The sequence below is a fragment of the Palaemon carinicauda genome, chromosome 7 (genome assembly GCF_036898095.1).
Source record: "Palaemon carinicauda isolate YSFRI2023 chromosome 7, ASM3689809v2, whole genome shotgun sequence".
Taxonomy (NCBI): domain Eukaryota; kingdom Metazoa; phylum Arthropoda; class Malacostraca; order Decapoda; family Palaemonidae; genus Palaemon; species Palaemon carinicauda.
In genome coordinates, this window is record NC_090731.1 from 93,030,373 (window position 1) to 93,049,325 (window position 18,953).

Sequence of the window (18,953 nt, forward strand, 5' to 3'; positions counted from 1 at the left end):
CATCGACAAGGCCGCCACGGAGAACAGGAACCTTCTCCACAAGTAGGGCATGTCGAAGAAGAGGAAATCCTCTCAGGACGACGGCCCTCAACCTAAGAGGAAATCCTCCAAGCAGAAACCCTAGCAACGTCAACAGAGACGGCAGTTTCCGGGATCCGCTACTCCCCAAGTGGCAGCTCAGCCACAGCAGACCTTTCAGCTGGTCACCCAACCGGTCTTGTCACAGTCGCCGGTTTTCACCCCTGCTTTCGAGCAACAGACGACTACCTTTCGTCCCAAAGGTAGAGGCTCAAACAGAGGTGCAGGCAGAGACGCATCTCGCCGTCCCTCCAGGGGCAGAGGAGGAAGGGGAGCTAGCGGCCGAGGCAGTAAACCCTCGAGACACCAGAAGCAATGAAGTGCTTCCGGTGGGAGGAAGACTCCGCCAATTCCAGGATCGTTGGACCTTCGATCCCTGGGCACACAGCATCGTCAAGAAGGGTCTAGGCTGGAGTTGGACTCAACCACCCCCAACCTTCCAGCAATTCTTCCAACAATCAACCCCCCTTCTGGAAGAATATGTCCTAGATCTCTTGAACAAGAAGGTGATAAGGAGGGTAAAGTCAACCAGGTTCCAAGGGAGACTGTTTTGCGTCCCCAAGATGGACTCCGACAAGCTCAGAGTCATTCTAGACTTATCCCCCCTCAACAAGTTCATAGCGAACAACAAGTTCAAGATGCTGACTCTTCAACAGATAAGGACCCTTCTGCCTCGAGGTTCCTACACGGTCTCCATAGACCTGGCGGATGCCTACTGGCACGTTCCAATGAACCACCACGCTTCCTCCTACCTAGGATTTCGACTCCAAAGGAAAAGCTACGCCTTCAGGGCCATGCCCTTCGGCCTCAACGTGGCCCCTCGGATCTTCAAAAAGCTGGCGGACGCCATCGTTCAACAGCTTCGCCTCCGAGACGTCCAGGTGATGGCCTACCTCGACGACTGGCTAGTCTGGACTCCATCGCCCGAGGATTGTTTAAGATCCTGCAACAAAGTTACCCAGTTCCTAGAACACCTGGGATTCAAGATAAACGCGAAGAAATCTCGCCTCTCTCCAGCTCAGAAGTTCCAATGGTTAGGAATCCAGTGGAACCTTCAGTCACACCGCCTTTCCATTCCCCAGAAGAAAAGGAAGGAAATAGCAGGGTCTGTCAAGCGACTGCTGAAATCCAAACGGATTTCAAGACGTCAGCAGGAACGAGTTCTAGGCTCTCTACAGTTCGCCTCAGTGACAAACCCAGTGCTACGTGCACAGCTAAAGGATGCCGCGGGAGTCTGGAGACGTTCCGCATCCATCGCTCGAAGAGACCTCAAAAGACGGCTCCCGAACAGACTTTGGCTGCTCCTAAAGCCGTGGTCGGAAGCGACGGCCCTGAAAAGGTCCATCCCTCTTCAACACCCACCTCCATCACTCAACATCCACACGGACGCTTCGCTGGAGGGTTGGAGAGGTCACTCCCACCAAAAACAGGCTCAAGGCACATGGTCTCCCCTATTCAAGACGTTTCACATCAACATCTTGGAGGCCATGGCGGTCCTTCTAACTCTGAAGAAACTCTCCCCGCCTCCCTCGATCCATATTCGTCTAACCCTAGATAACTCGGTGGTAGTTCGATGTCTCAATCGTCAAGGCTCAAGATCGCCCCAGATAAATCAGGTGCTTCTGACAATCTTCCGTCTGGCAGAGAAGAAGAAATGGCACCTGTCTGCAGTTCACCTACAAGGATTCCGCAACGTGACGGCGGACGCTCTATCTCGGACAAGCCCGATAGAGTTGGAATGGTCTCTAGACGCAAGATCATTCTCCTTCATCTCTCACCAAGTCCCAGAACTTCAGATCGATCTCTTCGCAATGAGCGACAGCAATCAACTTCCTCGATATGTGGCCCCGTACGAGGACCCCAAGGCAGAAGCAGTGGACGCCATGTCACTGGATTGGAACAGGTGGTCCAAGATCTACCTGTTCCCTCCCACCAACCTTCTGCTGAAAGTCCTCTCCAAACTGAGAACCTTCAAAGGAACAGCAGCCCTAGTGGCTCCCAAGTGGCCCCGGAGCAACTGGTACCCCCTAGTCCTGGAGCTACAACCCACGCTGATCCCTCTCCCGGGCCCAGTTCTCTCCCAGCAAGTACAGAAGTCGACTGTCTTCGCTTCATCATTGAAAGTCAGGGACCTTCATCTCATGATTTTCTCTCCCTAGCTGTGAAGAAAAGGTTCGGGATATCGAAGAAGAGTCTCGACTTCCTCGAGGAATACAAGACCGAATCCACACGACGGCAATACGAATCATCCTGGAGAAAATGGGTCTCATTCCTCATGGCAAAAAATCCTACGGAAATCACCATCGATTTTTGCATGTCCTTCTTCATTCACCTTCATGGACAAGGCTTGGCAGCCAACACGATTTCTACTTGCAAATCGGCCTTGACTAGACCACTATTGTACGCCTTCCAGATTGATCTGTCCAGCGACATCTTCAATAAACTGCCGAAGGCATGCGCTCGTCTACGCCCAGCACCCCCACCAAAACCGATCTCCTGGTCCCTGGACAAGGTGCTCCATTTTGCCTCCAACTTGGACAATGATTCGTGCCCTCTCAAGGATCTGACTCAAAAAGTTATTTTTCTCTTTGCTCTTGCCTCAGGAGCCCGAGTCAGCGAAATAGTGGCATTATCAAGGGACGAGGTTCACATTCTGTTTACAGATTCAGGAGACCTTACCCTTTTCCCGGATCTGACGTTTCTCGGCAAAAACGAACTACCCACCAAAAGATGGGTCCTTGGAGAATCTGCCCCCTGAAAGAAGATGCCTCTCTATGTCCAGTAGAGAGCCTCAAGGTCTATCTTCGTAGAACTTCTGACTTTGGTGGAGGCCAACTCTTCAAAGGAGAAACATCGGGCAGCGACCTGTCACTGAAACAACTACGAGCGAAAATCATCTACTTCATTCGCAGAGCGGATCCTGACAGTACACCCACAGGTCACGATCCTAGAAAAGTTGCATCGTCTCTGAATTTCTTTCAGAGTATGGATTTTGAAAGCCTTAAGAGTTTCACAGGATGGAAATCCTCGCGTGTTTTCTTCAAACATTATGCGAAACAAGTGCATGAAGTCAAACATTTTGTGGTAGCCGCAGGTAGTGTTATGAAACCTGCACCTAACTCTGCATAGAACAGTGAGTTACTTGGGACTCTAACTCCTCGGGTGCCTATGTTGACCCTCTTGTGATACGTAGTGATTTCAAAGACACTTAGTGCTTTTTCATATACTGTTCTTCTCCCAGGTGAAATGTCATAGTCGTCACATGAGTGCCGCATGCCTAGAGATTACTTTTACATACTTATTGCATTTATTTACCATATTCTGCAATTGTGAAATAAAATTTCTATTTCATTACTTGTGCGTCTCAATCCGCTCCTACTTATACTATGAAATACATGACTGTCATAGTTTTATTATCCCCTTCCTCTTATATACGATGAAGATCACTAAGGATTCAATCCTTATTATATACTCACCTCTGCAATGTAATATTCTTACCCGAATATTTACTTACATCATGCCTTCGAGACCAGACGATTCTCTCTCTTCACATACAGTGCCTAACCACCACTTGTCTGCTTTTGAGAATGTTCCTATATGAATACCAACCATTCAGTCTTGTCTCCGAGTTCTTCATGTTCTCCCAGTAAGGTGGGTAGCCCTTCGATGACCACTTTGATCTTCAGCATGGTCCGTTGGGACTTCACTGCCAGGGGGGCAGGAAGTTTTCTTCCCTACGGTTCCTCTATTGAGATTACTATGCTAACCTGTTCAAAGCCCTCGGCACTTACACTACAAGGGGAAAATCTACCACGATACATTGATTCTCTGGTATTCTTCCATCAGGACGCCATGGCTTGAGCCCAAAAAACGGATTTTGAGCGAAGCGAAAAATCTATTTTTGGGTGAGATAGCCATGGCGTCCTGATGGACCCTCCCTGCTACTTCGTCCAGTTTTTTCAGGTCCCACCCTGTCCTGCTGTATCATGGTGATCGGCAAGCAACTGGCTTCAGGATGAGGACGGACGTGACGTCATTTAGCAATGGCGCCCGTTTGTTTACGTCTCGAGTACCAAAAGTAGCCACGGACGAGATTAGCTGTGGAACGGCTCCCCAGCTATTCTCCGCCCCTACACATCGAAGTGTTAACTCTATGTGGGGTGCAGATAGCTATGTGGTGCGTTAATACATGCGTCCTCTGTTGATATACGATGTCTTAAAGGGAAACCTTTAGGATACTCGCTCCAGAAGTTAGAATTCTGTGATAACCTGTGGTTAAATTCTCTGGGAATATTTAGTAGTTATATACCCAAGGAAGCTACCAAAAAGGAACCTTCCATCAGGACGCCATGGCTATCTCACCCAAAAATAGATTTTTCGCTTCGCTCAAAATCCGTTAATTTGTTGCTTGAATGGTCTCTACAATTTATTGTAGGAACTTCACATTGTCTCGAATCCTTTCACCCACGTGTTGTGGCGGGTTCCGCTTATAATTAGAAAGTTCTAAACTGCTTGGACTAAGGTTTTTGTGTTGTTCAGACGTTGGTATTTACTGCTCAGCGAGTGCACCGGTGTACTCGTTCTGTCAACTAATTTAGGTTATTTAACAACTAATTTATAACGTTCCCCGTATACCTAGCACGTGTCTGTGTCCTAGAGAACGAATTGATGCAACATAATTTTAAGTCTTCTTACAAGTAGCGTAAAAATTTAATTTCACCAAGTCCGTTTCATTCCACGTGTTTGTTCCGAGATGGCGGATCTTGTTTACAACCCAAACTAAAGGGTGCATAATTGTTGTCTACCGTGCGTAACTTAATGCGTGTAGTTCATTTAATTTCTGTTACCGAGGAGATTTTTGTTTTTGTCCTTTAGCGAGGATAATTTTGTTTTAATCCATTAGTGAGGATAATTTTGTTTTTGCTTTTTTGTGAGGAGATTTTGTTTTACCTCTGCGTGAGAGAAATTCTATATTTGCTTAGCCTCTACGAGAGTGCACTTTAACATTTAAATCGTTGCCTCGTGTGCCTATCTACATTTTGAAAGGTTCAGTGGTCGCCTCAGTGTCCCTGCAACTGTGAAATCGGTACGACAACAGTATCAGCCTCGACCTGTCTTTGAACTTTCAATTTATTTCTTTCTATCTTTTGCATTCATAAGCCAATGCGCATTCTAACATGTGTTACTTTCAAGCAATTTAATTCTGCCACTTAACACCATGTGCGTATGTACTTTATTTTAGTAAATTTTTTGTCACATGACCGAGCATAGTCTGCTTTGTTGGGCCCGGTCAGTTTGAATTTCAAAGTAATTTTGTTATTTATATTTTGTGTTGTCATTTATCCATTTTCCTCCCATTATTAGTAATTTGTAATAGATGATTATCACGCTTGTAACCTTTGAATATTCAGATTGACCATTTGTTTTGCTTTACCGAATCCGTTCATCAAACGTGGTCAATCCAAGATGGCGGACTTCCCTTGTAACGTAAACATCCATCCACCGCCTAAGGCGGAAACTCTCAGCCCCGAGGAGATTAACGCTCCGCTTATGGAACAGGAATTAACTTTCAACTTTATTTGCAAGGACGATGACTTAGCACTTCATGCTCTTACTTCAGTAGATTTTCCTAACATGGGTCCTGAAACCGTGGCTCATTTTAAAACTGAAGTTGATAAAGTAAGAGATGAACTTTGTAATTACAAGAATTTTTGGAGACATCATTACGACCATCCCATTGTTAAATTAAATTATCCTGTACTTGCTGCCCACTCAAGTAAAATTAAAATTGCTTTTAATAGCCTCATGGCTCATCTTAATTTAATTATTAAACCTAATCAGTCTTGTTCTTCAACGAGGGCGACACCGTCAGTGGCACATCCCTTTGTAAATGCCTTTACCGGTCCCCTAATTGTTGCTTCTAACGTCTCGGCAGTCAAGCACAATGTTCATACTTTTGCATCAGTTGTCCCACCTGTTCCATCGTCACATTTCAATACTGTTACCAACACGGCACACGATTAGTAAATTTGTAGCGGTCCCTCCTGCTCCGTCCTCATTTCGAATCCTTAAGCCAGTGCTTGATCGACCTCAAACCTCTTTGACTGTACCGCCTTTGTCAGTGCGTTCGGGAGGAAATACCATTCGAGGTCTCTCCTGGTGGTAGCGCAAATACCACCCAACCTGACTGTATGCGTGAAGGCTAGCAAAGGCCTGTACCGGTAGATTCATTCATTAAACCCGTACCATCCCACGGACGAGTGCTCACGTTCCCTGATTGTCCTATCCTTAAACCTGTATCTTCCGCTCCACCCGTGTCAACGCTAAACCATCCACGTCAGAATTTGAAACCAGCTCTCAGAAAGAGCCGCGTGATCGCAACCTTAAGAATTTAGCAGTCAGTAAGGGACCTTTTGCACTGACGGCGGATTTAGCGAAGGTCACACATGTAGATGTAGCACCGGTGCTTAGAGCTTGTTTACGAGTAACCTTGCTTGAGGATTACGGTACCATGAACATCATTCATTATTTTCATTCAGTTATATATGGCGCCACTATAAACTTATTATTTTTGCTAAGTCATACAGCAGCATTTTCCAGGTCAATCCCTTGCTTTAACTTCAAAGCGTAAATTAAATTTTTGTCTTGATAATTTTTCACGTTGTTGCTACAATTACCCTGACATCCTTCAGCTCGTGCTGAATATAACTTTTACTTCTAATGTTCTTTTTCGAGCATTTTCCTTCAGGACAACATCCAAGACTCTCGCCATCAGAATTGCGATGTCACCATGGACCTAGTTTGTCTCGGTTTGTCATTCAAACTAGTGTCAAATAACTTTTCACCTGTTAACACCGAGAAGGAAGTAACTTTTCTCATTTTGTCATTCGACGAATACAAAGCTTTCATTACACCAGTCACTTTATATGTAAAATCCTTTTATGTGAAACGTTGGAAGTCAGACCGGGACTGGGATTTACCCACATAATTTGGAATTTGTCATTGGCCGAACTTTTTGCTGAACTTGACTGTTATTGGCTCATGTTTTGTTTGCTCCATCCTTACCCCTTGGGTGGGAAGAATTGTGTTACTTTTGATAATTTTATTACCCTTGCATCGTACATTTAAAGTTAACACAGATCATTTACCTATCTTACCGCTTCCGTGAAGCATTGCCTGCTGGTTCAATTTTCCCCAAATTCATATTCATGCCTAACTTTAACTCGATTGATTTTTATTAACGCTAACAGTGTTTTGTTAACTTTAAACGGATGTTGATGTGAAGAACGACTTCACTTACTTGTTCATCCAGTAATTTTATCACATGCGTACTAACAATTAGTTGAATTACATTTGCCAGAACGTACCCCTCCCCCCTTTTTCTCCCTTTTATCCCCAGGGTGTGAAGAATTTTTCTTCAGTCTTCTTCTTCCTTTTGTATTTAGGCTCTCTACTAATACAGTAGTGACCCCTTAAACGTTCTTTCCTGCATTAAATTTTCTTTACTGAAGCAATGGGAGAAATATTCTAAATAAAAAACTTGTTGACAGTAGCGTACGACATGCTCGTTACATCACGAGAATGATCATGAATGGGAGGTAAATCAGTTGTTGTTTGCGGATGATACTGAACTGGTTACAGACACGGAAGAGAAGCTTGGCTGATTAGTGACAGAATTTGGAAGGGTGTGTGAGAGAAGGAAGTTGAGAGTTAATGTGGGTAAGAGTAAGGTTATGAGATGTACGAGAAGGGAAGGTGGTGAAAGGTTGAATGTCATGTTGAATGGAGAGTTACTTGAGGAGGTGGATCAGTTTAAGTACTTGGGGTCTGTTGTTGCAGCAAATGGTGGAGTGGAAGCAGATGTACGTCAGAGAGTGAATGAAGGTTGCAAAGTGTTGGGGGCAGTTTCTACTGGTTGCAGCAAATGGTGGAGTGGAAGCAGATGTACGTCAGAGAGTGAATGAAGGTTGCAAAGTGTTGGGGGCAGTTTCTACTGGTACCATTGACAACACAAAACATATTAAACAATCTCACCAACCATTCAAGTACAGTCACACCCCCTTCCTTCAACATCTCAGCTTTCACACCATCCATACCAGATGCTTTTCCTACTCTAGTTTGTTGAGTGTAGCTGGAAAAGTGTATGGTAGAGTAATGATTAATAGGATTAAGGATAAAACAGAGAATGCCATCTTGGAAGTACAGGGAGGTTTTAGAAGAGGTAGGGGTTGTATGAATCAGATTTTTACAGTTGGGCAGATATGCGAGAAATATTTAGCAAAAGGTAAGGAGGTGTATGTTGCGTTTATGGATCTGGAGAAAGCATATGATAGAGTTTGATAGGGAAGCAATGTGGAATGTGATGAGGTTATATGGAGTTGGTGGAAGGTTGTTGCAAGCAGTGAAAAGTTTTGACAAAGGTAGTAAAGCATGTGTTAGAATAGGAAATGAAGTGAGTGATTGGTTTCCGGTGAGAGTGGGGCTGAGACAGGGATGTGTGAAGGATGAGGACGGACATGACTTCATTTAGCAATGGCGCCCGTTTGTTTACGTCTCGAGTACCAAAAGCAGCCACGGATGAGTGTAACTGTGGAACGGCTCCCCAGTTATTCTCCACCTTTCCATATCGAAGTGTTAACTCTATATGGGGTGCAGATAGCTATGTGGCGTGTTAATACTGGAGTGAGGCGAGATTTCTTCGGCGTTTATCTTGAAACCCAGATGCTCTAGGAACTGGGTGACTTTGTTGCAGCCTCTCAGACAATCTTCGGGCGATGTCGACCAGACTAGCCAGTTGTCTAGGTAGGCCATCACTTGGACGCCCTGAAGACGTAGCTGTTGGAGGATTGCGTCTGCCAGCTTGGTGAAGATTCGTGGAGCCACGTTGAGCCCGAAGGGCATGGCCCTGAAGGCGTAACTTTTCCTTTGGAGTCGAAATCCTAGGTAGGAGGAAGCGTAGTGATTCATTGGAATGTGCCAGTAGGCATTCGCCAGGTCTATGGAGACCGTGTAGGCCCTGTGAGGCAGAAGGGCCCTTATTTGTTGCAGAGTCAGCATCTTGATATACGATATCCTAGAGGGAAACCTTTAGGGTACTCGCACCAGAAGTTAGAATTCTGTGATAACCTTTAGTTTAATTCTCTGGGAATATCCACTGTAGTTAAATATACCCTAGGAAGCTACTGAAGGAACCTTCCATCAGGACGTCATGGCTTGAGCCCAAGAAAAGCATACGTTGCAAACGACAGTGCCGAGACGCCTCCGGTCTAAGCAAGCGCTCTGCCACGAAAGCAAATCCATGTTTATTTCGAGAAAAACGTTACTTTACAGCTAGAGCTGCTTTTATACGATATAGGAGGTGAATACTCAACTTTCCAGAGGGAGAAGAAGCTGAAGATTGCGACATGATATCCGATATAGCGAAAGGAATGGGAAAAAACACCTGGTCGGGACGCTACAGCGAAAAGGAATGAAGATGGCGGGTGGATACTACGTCATCCAAGATGGAGACGGGTATGACGTCATCCGAGTACCCATAACAGTAATGGAGGAGGAGAACTTTGTAACGGCTCCTCCGTTATCTTGTCACTTAGTCCCCATCGAAGCGTAAACGCTATGTGGGGTGCAGATAGCTATGTGGATAATTCCTGAGTAACTGAGGAGCCGTTCCAAAGTTACTCTCATTCGTGGCTACTTTTGGTACTCGAGATGTAAACAAATGGGCGCCATTGTTAAATGACGTCACGTCCGTCCTCATCCTGAGCTCAGCTCCTACCAAATTCCGCGATACAGTAGGTCAGGGGGGGGGGGGGCCTGAAAGGCTGAACTAGAATAGACGGGAGGGTCCATTAGGACGACATGGCTATCTCACCCAAAAATAGATTTTTCGCTTCGCTCAAAATCTGTTTTTTGGGCTCAAGCCATGTCGTCCTGATGGAAGTGTACCCGAGAATTAATGTATCGTGGATTTTTTCCCTTAATCCAAGTGCCTAGGGCTTCGAGCAATATTCCTATGGTCTGAAGACCGTAAAGACTATGACAATTTTAGTAATTGTCCTTACCAGAGATTCTACGATGAACTGGCTTCCTGCCCCCCTGGCAGGGAAGTCCTGGTGGACAAGAGGAATATCTCGAAGTGATCGGTGAAGAACTACTCACCTGGTGGAGAGATCATGCTGGTCTTGGAGACAGATCAAAGGTTAATATTCAAGTAGGAATATTATCAAGACATAGGTGAGTATATAATATAAATACTTATATTATTCTTGTAATCAGATAGGAAAGGGGTTAATGAAACTATAACAATCGTATATTTCTTAATAAAGAATACGAACGAAAGGAGACGCACATGGTAAATAAAATAGACATTTTATTTCTAAGATTGCAAGTCATTATAGAAGTAATTACAATAATGATTATAGAATTTATTTACAATAATAATGAATAATGTACATAGAAAATTAAAGACGGTGATCTTGAGTCTGAAAAGGAAATTTTGCTTTTTAGAAACAAGTTCCCCGGGGAACGCCAGTCTTTTTATAGTCTAAAAAACACTCCATGCTCGAGAGCATGTGGCACACGTGTAAAATTTCTATGACATTTCACCTTGATAAAGAACAGTCTATTAGAAATACTAAGTGTCCAATAAATCACTATGTATCACACGAGGGTCAACACAGGCACCCGTAGAGTTAAAGTCCCAAATAACTCACTGTTCTATGCAGATTTAAGCAGCAGGTTTCATTACACTACCTGCAGCTACCACGAAATGTTTCACTTCGTGCACCTGTTTTGCGTAGTGCTTGAAGAACCTGCGCGATGATTTCCAGCCTGTAAAGCTCTTGAGGCATTCGAAATCCATACTCTGAAAAAAGTTCAGAGAAGAGGCGACTTTCCTAGGATCATGACCTGCGGGTGTACTGTCAGGATCCGCTCTGCGAATGAAGTAGGTGATTTTCGCTCTTATTTGTTTCAGTGACAGGTCGCTAACCGAGGTTTCTCCTTTGAAGAGTTATCCTCCACCGAAGTCTGAAGTTCTTCGAAGATAGACCTTAAGACTCTCCACTGGGCATAGAGAGATATCTTCCTTCAGGGGGCAGATTCTCCAGGGGCCCCATCTCTTGGTGGGTAGTTCATTCTTGGCGAGAAACGTTGGGTCGGGGAAGAGGGTAAGATTTCCCGTATCGGTGAATTGGATATGACCCTCTTTTCTTGATAATGCCACTATTTCACTGACTCGGGCTCACGAGGCGAGAGCAAAAAGGAAGATAACTTTTTGAGTCAGGTCTTTCAGAGGGCACGAATCGTTGTCCAGGCTAGAAGCAAAATGGAGCACCAGGAGATAGGTTTTGGTGGAGGTGCTGGGAGTAGTCTAGCGCATGCCTTTGGCAGTTTATTGAAGATGTCACTGGACAGATCAATCTGGAAGGCGTATAGGAGTGGTCTAGTCAAGGCCAATTTACAAGTGGAAATCATTTTGGCCGCTAAATATACGTTTGCAACGTATGCTTTTCTTGGGCTCAAGCCATGACGTCCTGATGGAAGGTTCCTTCAGTAGCTTCCTAGGGTATATTTTGATCTCCATAGGATTTTTTGCCTTGATGAAGGAAACCCACTCTTTCCAGGAAGATTCGTACTGCCTTCTGGTAGACTCTGTTTTGTATTCCTCGAGGAAGTCTAAGCTTTTCTTCGAGATCCCAAACCTTTTCTTTACGGCTAAGGCGAGAAAATCATGAGATGAAGGTCCTTGACTTTCAGTGATGAAGCAAAGACAGTCGACTTCTCTACTTGTTGAAAGAGGACTGGGCCCGGTAGGGGGATCAGCGTGGGCTGCATTTCCAGGACCAGGGGATACCAATTGCTCCGGGGCCACTTGGGAGCCACTAGGGCTGCTGACCCTTTGAAGGTTTTCAGTTTGGATAGGACTTTCAGCAAAAGGTTGGGTGGAGGGAACAGGTAGATCTTGGACCATCTGTTCCAATCCAGGGACATGGCGTCCACCGCTTCTGCATTGGGGTCCTCGTACGGGGCCACATATCGAGGAAGTTGATTGTTGTCGCTCGTTGCGAAGAGATCGATCTGAAGTTCCGGGACTTGGCGAGAGATGAAGGAGAATGATCTTGCGTCTAGAGACCATTCTGACTCTATTGGGCTTGTCCTTGATAGAGCGTCCGCCGTCACGTTGCGGAATCCTTGTAGGTGAACTGCAGACAGGTGCCATTTCTTACTGTCTGCCAAACGGAAGATAGGTAGAAGCACCTGATTTATCTGGGGCGATCTCGAGCCCTGACGATTGAGACATCTGACTAACACCTAGTTGTCCAGAGTCAGACGGATGTGGATCGAGGGAGGCGGGGAGAGTTTCTTCAGGGTGAGAAGAACTGCCATGGCCTCCAAGATGTTGATGTAAAACGTCTTGAATAGGGGAGACCATGTTCCTTGAACCTGCTGTTGGTGGGAGTGACCTCCCAAACCCTCCAATGAAGCATCCGTGTGGATGTTGATCGATGGAGGCGGGTGTTGAAGAGGGATGGACCTTTTCAGGGCCTTTGCTTCCGACCACGGCTTTATAAGTGAGCGAAGTCTGTTTGGAAGCCGTCTTTTGAGGTCTCTTCGAGCGATGGATGCGAATTGTCTCCAGACTCCCGCGGCATCCTTTAGCTGTGCGCGAAGCACTGGGTTTGTCACTGAGGCGAACTGTAGAGAGCCGAGAACTTGTTCTTGTTGGCGTCTTGAGATCCGTTTGGATTTTAGAAGCCTTCTGACAGACCCTGCTATTTCCTTCATTTTCTTCGGTGGAATGGAAAGGCGGTGTGACTGAAGGTCCCAATGGATTCCCAACCATTGGAACTTCTGAGCTGGAGTGAGGCGAGATTTCTTCGGCGTTTATCTTGAAACCCAGATGCTCTAGGAACTGGGTGACTTTGTTGCAGCCTCTCAGACAATCTTCGGGCGATGTCGACCAGACTAGCCAGTTGTCTAGGTAGGCCATCACTTGGACGCCCTGAAGACGTAGCTGTTGGAGGATTGCGTCTGCCAGCTTGGTGAAGATTCGTGGAGCCACGTTGAGCCCGAAGGGCATGGCCCTGAAGGCGTAACTTTTCCTTTGGAGTCGAAATCCTAGGTAGGAGGAAGCGTAGTGATTCATTGGAATGTGCCAGTAGGCATTCGCCAGGTCTATGGAGACCGTGTAGGCCCTGTGAGGCAGAAGGGCCCTTATTTGTTGCAGAGTCAGCATCTTGAATTTGTTGTTCGCAATGAACTTGTTGAGGGGGGATAAGTCTAGAATGACTCTGAGTTTGTCTGAGTCTTTCTTGGGAACACAAAAGTCTCTCCCTTGGAACCTGGTTGACTTTACCCTCTTGATCACCTTCTTGTTCAAGAGTTCCAGGACATATTCTTCCAGGAGGGGGGGTTGACTGTTGGAATAATTGCTGGAAGGATGGGGGTGGTTGAGTCAAGCTCCAGCCCAGTCCTTTCTTGACGATACTGAGTGCCCAAGGATCGAAGGTCCAACGATCCTGGAATTGGCGGAGTCTTCCTCCCACTGGAAGCACTTCATTGCTTCTGGTGTCCCGAGGGTTTGCCATCTCGGCCGCTAGCTCCCCTTCCTCCTCTGCATCTGGAGGGACGGCGAGAAGAATCTCTGCCGGAGCCTCTGCCTGAGCCTCTACCCCTGGGACGAAAGGTAGTGGAATGCTGCTCATGGGCAGGGGTGAAGACCGGTGACTGCAACACCACCGGTTGGGGGACCAGTTGGAATGTCTGCTGTGGTTGTGCGGCCACTTGGGGAGTAGCGGGAGCCGGAAACTGACGTCTTGGTTGACGTTGCTGGGGCCTAAGCTTCGAGGATTTCCTCTTAAGCTGAGGGCCTTCGTCCTGAGAGGACTTCCTCTTTCGAGACATGCCCCACTTGTGGAGAAGGTTCCGATTCTCCGTGGCAGCTTTGTCCACTATCTCTTTCACCAAGGTGGATGGGAAGAGATGTTTGCCCCAGATGTTGGAGGAAATCAGTCTCCGGGGTTCGTGTTTCACCGTTGCATTGGCAAACTCGAATTCTCTACAGGCTCTGCGAGGCCTAGCGAAGCTGTACAAATCCTTTGTCACAGTCGCAAGGTGTGACTTTGCAAGGACAATGTAAAAGTCTGGGACTCTGGTGTTCCCGGCCATGAATTCTAGCTGTATCTGATGTGACAGCGAAGCAGCGAGTCTCTCCTTGGTATCCTGTTCCCTACGAAGGAGATGGTCGTTCAGTCGTGGGAGGTCCTCGTTGAACTGACGACCGGCCACATCAGGTTCTAGTTTCCCGACCGGAAAGGTAAGCTGGATGTCTTTCCAGTATCTGTCATTGGGGGGAAGAGTGAGGGAGAAGGGTCTGCACTCCTCCAGTGCAGGGCAAGGTTTCCCTTCCTCCACAGCCTTCATGACTGCTTAGAAGGCCTTTTCAACGAAGGGGAAGGTCGCAGTAGCAGGAGCAACAAAGGTTGGGTGTTTTTTGCTCAATGCTGCCATCTTGGAGTTGATGAAACCCCGGCTCTTCACTGCGTGAGCCAGCATAGCTTGGGCCTTTGCAAGATCGAACACCATCACCTTCTTAGGTTCGGTCTCTTCTTTTGAGGCTGGTTCGGACCTGAGTCGGACGTAACAGTCCGGATAAGCCAAGCTAGGCCTCCTTATTAGAGGAATTGTCCGCAGAGTGTAAAAGGATCTGAGACCGCTCAGAGCCTAGTGAGGGAGAGGGGAAAATAGGATAAACCCCTTAGTAATATGTAGGTTCCGGCCAGAGACTGCACTGAGATGCTGGAAATGATGTAATGTGCAACCATACAGCATAGCCACTATATCAGATGGTATAATGATACCTATATGGAGGTGGCCAGGCTATCTGGCTGCATCAGATTGACTGCCGGCATGGTGCTGGCAGCCGAGGAAGGGGTGCATGTCCCTTGGTGCCTCATTAGGGGGCTCCGGCAGACCGACGGCACGCCGGAGACTGGTCCTGCAGGGTGAAAACATCAAGGAGGACACACTGGGCAACCGAGATGGATAACACCACAGAGGCGACCGCCGGCACAGCGGCGGATCGCCGGCAGGGGCGGCGGGCTCCGGCATCCGGCGGCTGACGGCATGGTGAACCTTAGTTCAACTCATAAGATATATATGTATATATATATATATATATATATATATATATATATATATATATATATTTTTTTTTTTTTTGGGCTCAAGCCATGGCGTCCTGATGGAAGGTTCCTTTTTGGTAGCTTCCTTGGGTATATAACTACTAAATATTCCCAGAGAATTTAACCACAGGTTATCACAGAATTCTAACTTCTGGAGCGAGTATCCTAAAGGTTTCCCTTTAAGACATCGTATATCAACAGGGGACGCATGTATTAACGCGCCACATAGCTATCTACACCCCACATAGAGTTAACACTTCGATGTGTAGGGGCGGAGAATAGCTGGGGAGCCGTTCCACAGCTAATCTCGTTCGTGGCTACTTTTGGTACTCGAGACGTAAACAAACGGGCGCCATTGCTAAATGACGTCACGTCCGTCCCCATCCTTCGTTTAGTAGCTTGCCTTACTAGTCGGATTTTTCCCTGTGCGTACTTTATCGACTTGCATCTTAGCCATGTCTCTACCCTCGGCCTCGCCTTCTTCTGGAAAGTTGAGTACAAGGTTCCAGTATTGTTTAAATAAGCTCTGACCGTAAAGTAACTTTTACTTTTCGAGATATTTGATGTTTTGTGGCAGAGCTGTGCCTCGACCGGACCCGCCATTTTATGGCGTCGCTGTTGTTTTGCATGCCTTATTTAGCTAGCCTCAACAGCGTTTTCCGGCCTCATTAACTAATCGATACTATTAGTTATTAAGTCTTCATAGCTAGGAACTTTATATATCGTGTTTTGACGCCTTGTTATCGGTCATCATCTGACCCCATACCAGTTGGCTAGTCTAGCCCCTAGGCCAGAGCGCCTAACATCAGTGTTCATGCATGATATATTTCAGTGATCCTAGGTTTAATTATGAAGATAGTGGCATTATTTTACAATACTATTGACTGTGATGCAAGTGTTTTCGACTTCAGGGACCATATAGGGGATAGGTTAGATAGTGTGCCTTTCTAACCTAACCTACAAGTAGGACCCCTATATGCTTCCTTCATCCCCTGCCTTAGGGCATCCCCTCTGCGTAGTCTTGCTCCCCCTACCACGTAAGGGGATCAAGCTCATATCAGAGTATACATCGCTTCTCTGTCCTCCCTAAGGGAATGATCCCCCCTTAGGGTTGCGTCCGAGATGAGGCTGGGGCTAGGTCTCCGACCTTTCCTGCAATAGCGATACGTCTTCCATCCTTCCTAGTTCAGGCTGTAACATCCCTGGTCTAGGTTAGGCTTGGGGGGAGTTAGTTCTGTGCCTTGCTGAAACAATACCCATGCACCGTTCTCGGACAGGCTGCCTTACCTTAGGCTAGGGAGCGTCCTCCCTTCCTTGGTGGCCGCTTTGGTACAGAGCCTCCTCCATAGAAGACCCTTCTTCTTCTCCCCTCCCCACCTATCTCTTGTATGGCCTAGCCTATACTTAGATTAGTCTATACCCATCTGTCCCCTGTCCTACAACTCCTCCTTAGGGTTGAGTGATAGGGCTACCTTGAGCTCCTGTGTGCAGTCCGCTCTGGTACATATACCCTTCATAGTGTCCTATGGGGTTAACCACTTGATGCGTTTTGTCCACAGGGGTTCTCCCCCCCTCTTGGGTGTTCCCTAGCCCTCCCTTGGGCTACCCTGGCTCCCGGTCCTCTGCGGCCCCTGCTTCTGGGTGATAGGGCTAGCCTCTATCATGGATACACCCACTCAGGTAGGATGTCTTGGGGTCCGTGGCCGTACCCCTACATCCCTCCTTCTGTCTCTTTCACTATCCTGGTGCCGGTCCCTTGCCGCCTCCCCTGTCGGTGATACCCACCTCCCACCTTGGTGACATATCCCTTGCCCTCTGCGCCGTCAGTCCTCCGTGTGCCGGGGAACTGCCACCTCCCGTCGGCGTCCAGCCGATGGCCTTCCCTCTTACCTCATAGCTTCGGTCGTCCGTCCACCAGTCCGGCCCCCGGAGTGCCGGCATCCACTGCCGGAAGTCCGGTTCTGCTATAACCCATCCTTGTCCCTATCACCAAGCCGGCAACCTTCGGCTGCCGAAGCCGCCGCTCCCCGCCGGAGTTCCGCCGCTATGCCGGCGGCCGCCATCCTGGTATTACCCCTGACTTATATATTTGTCTTCCCTAATGCCAGAAACTCTGCTGGAGCGGCCTCCGGCGTGCCGCCGGTCTGCCGGAGCCTTCCGGAGGCGTCAAGGCGACTTGCACCCCTTCTACTAGCTATCATCTCATGCTGATAGCCCTACATCGCAACCAGATGGTTTGATTGCATAAATAGATAGGTATTATCTTACCGTTCTATTAGTAACCATGCTGTCTTCTTGCATATCACAGATTTCCAGCATGCTGTGTGTATCTTAGCACGGCTGGTTGCCGGAAACCGTTACCCTATGGGATCTTCTACGTTCCCAATTCTAGGGTCTGAGTGGTCTCAGTCCTAGTTTTATATCCTTGGCAATTCCCACTAGAATTCCCACTGCCTTCCTGGCATTCTATGTTGAATTCTGTCCAGTGCCCTCGGTCACAACAAATTGTCTATGGATAAGGTTACGGTAACCAGCCGGGGCGGGTTACACGGAGTATGTGTCTATCTCCTTCTTTTCCGCCCATTCTCTGATCATCACATTGTTTATACCACTTAATATTAAGTTAAAGATTAATCATTTAATATCTAACTTTAGAATAGAAGTCATTCTTATGACTCCCCCATACTCATGTTCTCTTTCTCTTACAGGAGGAGCACGTGAAGTGCGACCACGGCTTTTGTGCAGTGAAGCGCCCGCACTTTTATGGGCACACGGCGTGTAGGACTCACGCCCCTTGTGCCAACAAGAGAGGTGATCTGAAGTTCTGGGACCCGCAGAACTGTACGGTCTGCCAGGAACGCCTGGTCGAGGCGTTCAATAACCCTCCCTCAGCGGAGGTTAGGGACGCCTCTCGAGAGAAGCTACGCAAATGGGTGCGTGGCTTCCAGAAGAACGCCACTGGACCGTACCTTGCCACTGAAGACTTGAGGGCCTTACTGTTCCCAAAGGCATCCCCAGACTCTGTGGTCCCCAAGGATCAGATCCCCACCGTCGAGATCACGGTGGAACCCGATGTTGTCATGGCCCAGTCCATGCACGAGTGTCGCCTGGATACCGACAACGCGGAGCGTATGTCGGAGGTGTCGGAGACAACGGAGAGGAACCTCATGGCCGAAGAATTGGACTATGAGGAGGACCGAGTGGAATACGCCGAGCCGGAGCAGAAGGTCGCTCCGCCTTCCACCACCGCCCCAACTCCTACACCGACGGAAGTATCTCTCCCGTCTACCTCCGCCACCCCGGACCCCATCCCAACCAGCGCCCAGGAGATGTTCTGTATGCTTGAAGCTCTTATGGACAAGAAATTCCGTGAGACACACGAGTCCATCAGGACCATGGGAAGTTCCAAGGAGCCGAAAAGGATTTCGGTTAAGGACCTCCCGGCATGCTCGCACGCCAACCCCTGGAGGTATGCTGAGCATATGCCTATCGCAACGGGCAGGATCTTCGTCAGTGAGAAGGTCGGCTCGGTTGCCCTGGAAGAAGTGGAGTTCTTCCCGAGTTTTTATACTTATCCGGACTGTTACGTCCGGCTTCGATCCGAACCTGCCTCTAAAGAAGAGACCGAACCTAAGGAGGTGATAGTGTTCGATCTCCCGAAGGCCCAGGCTATGCTGGCCAACGCTTTTA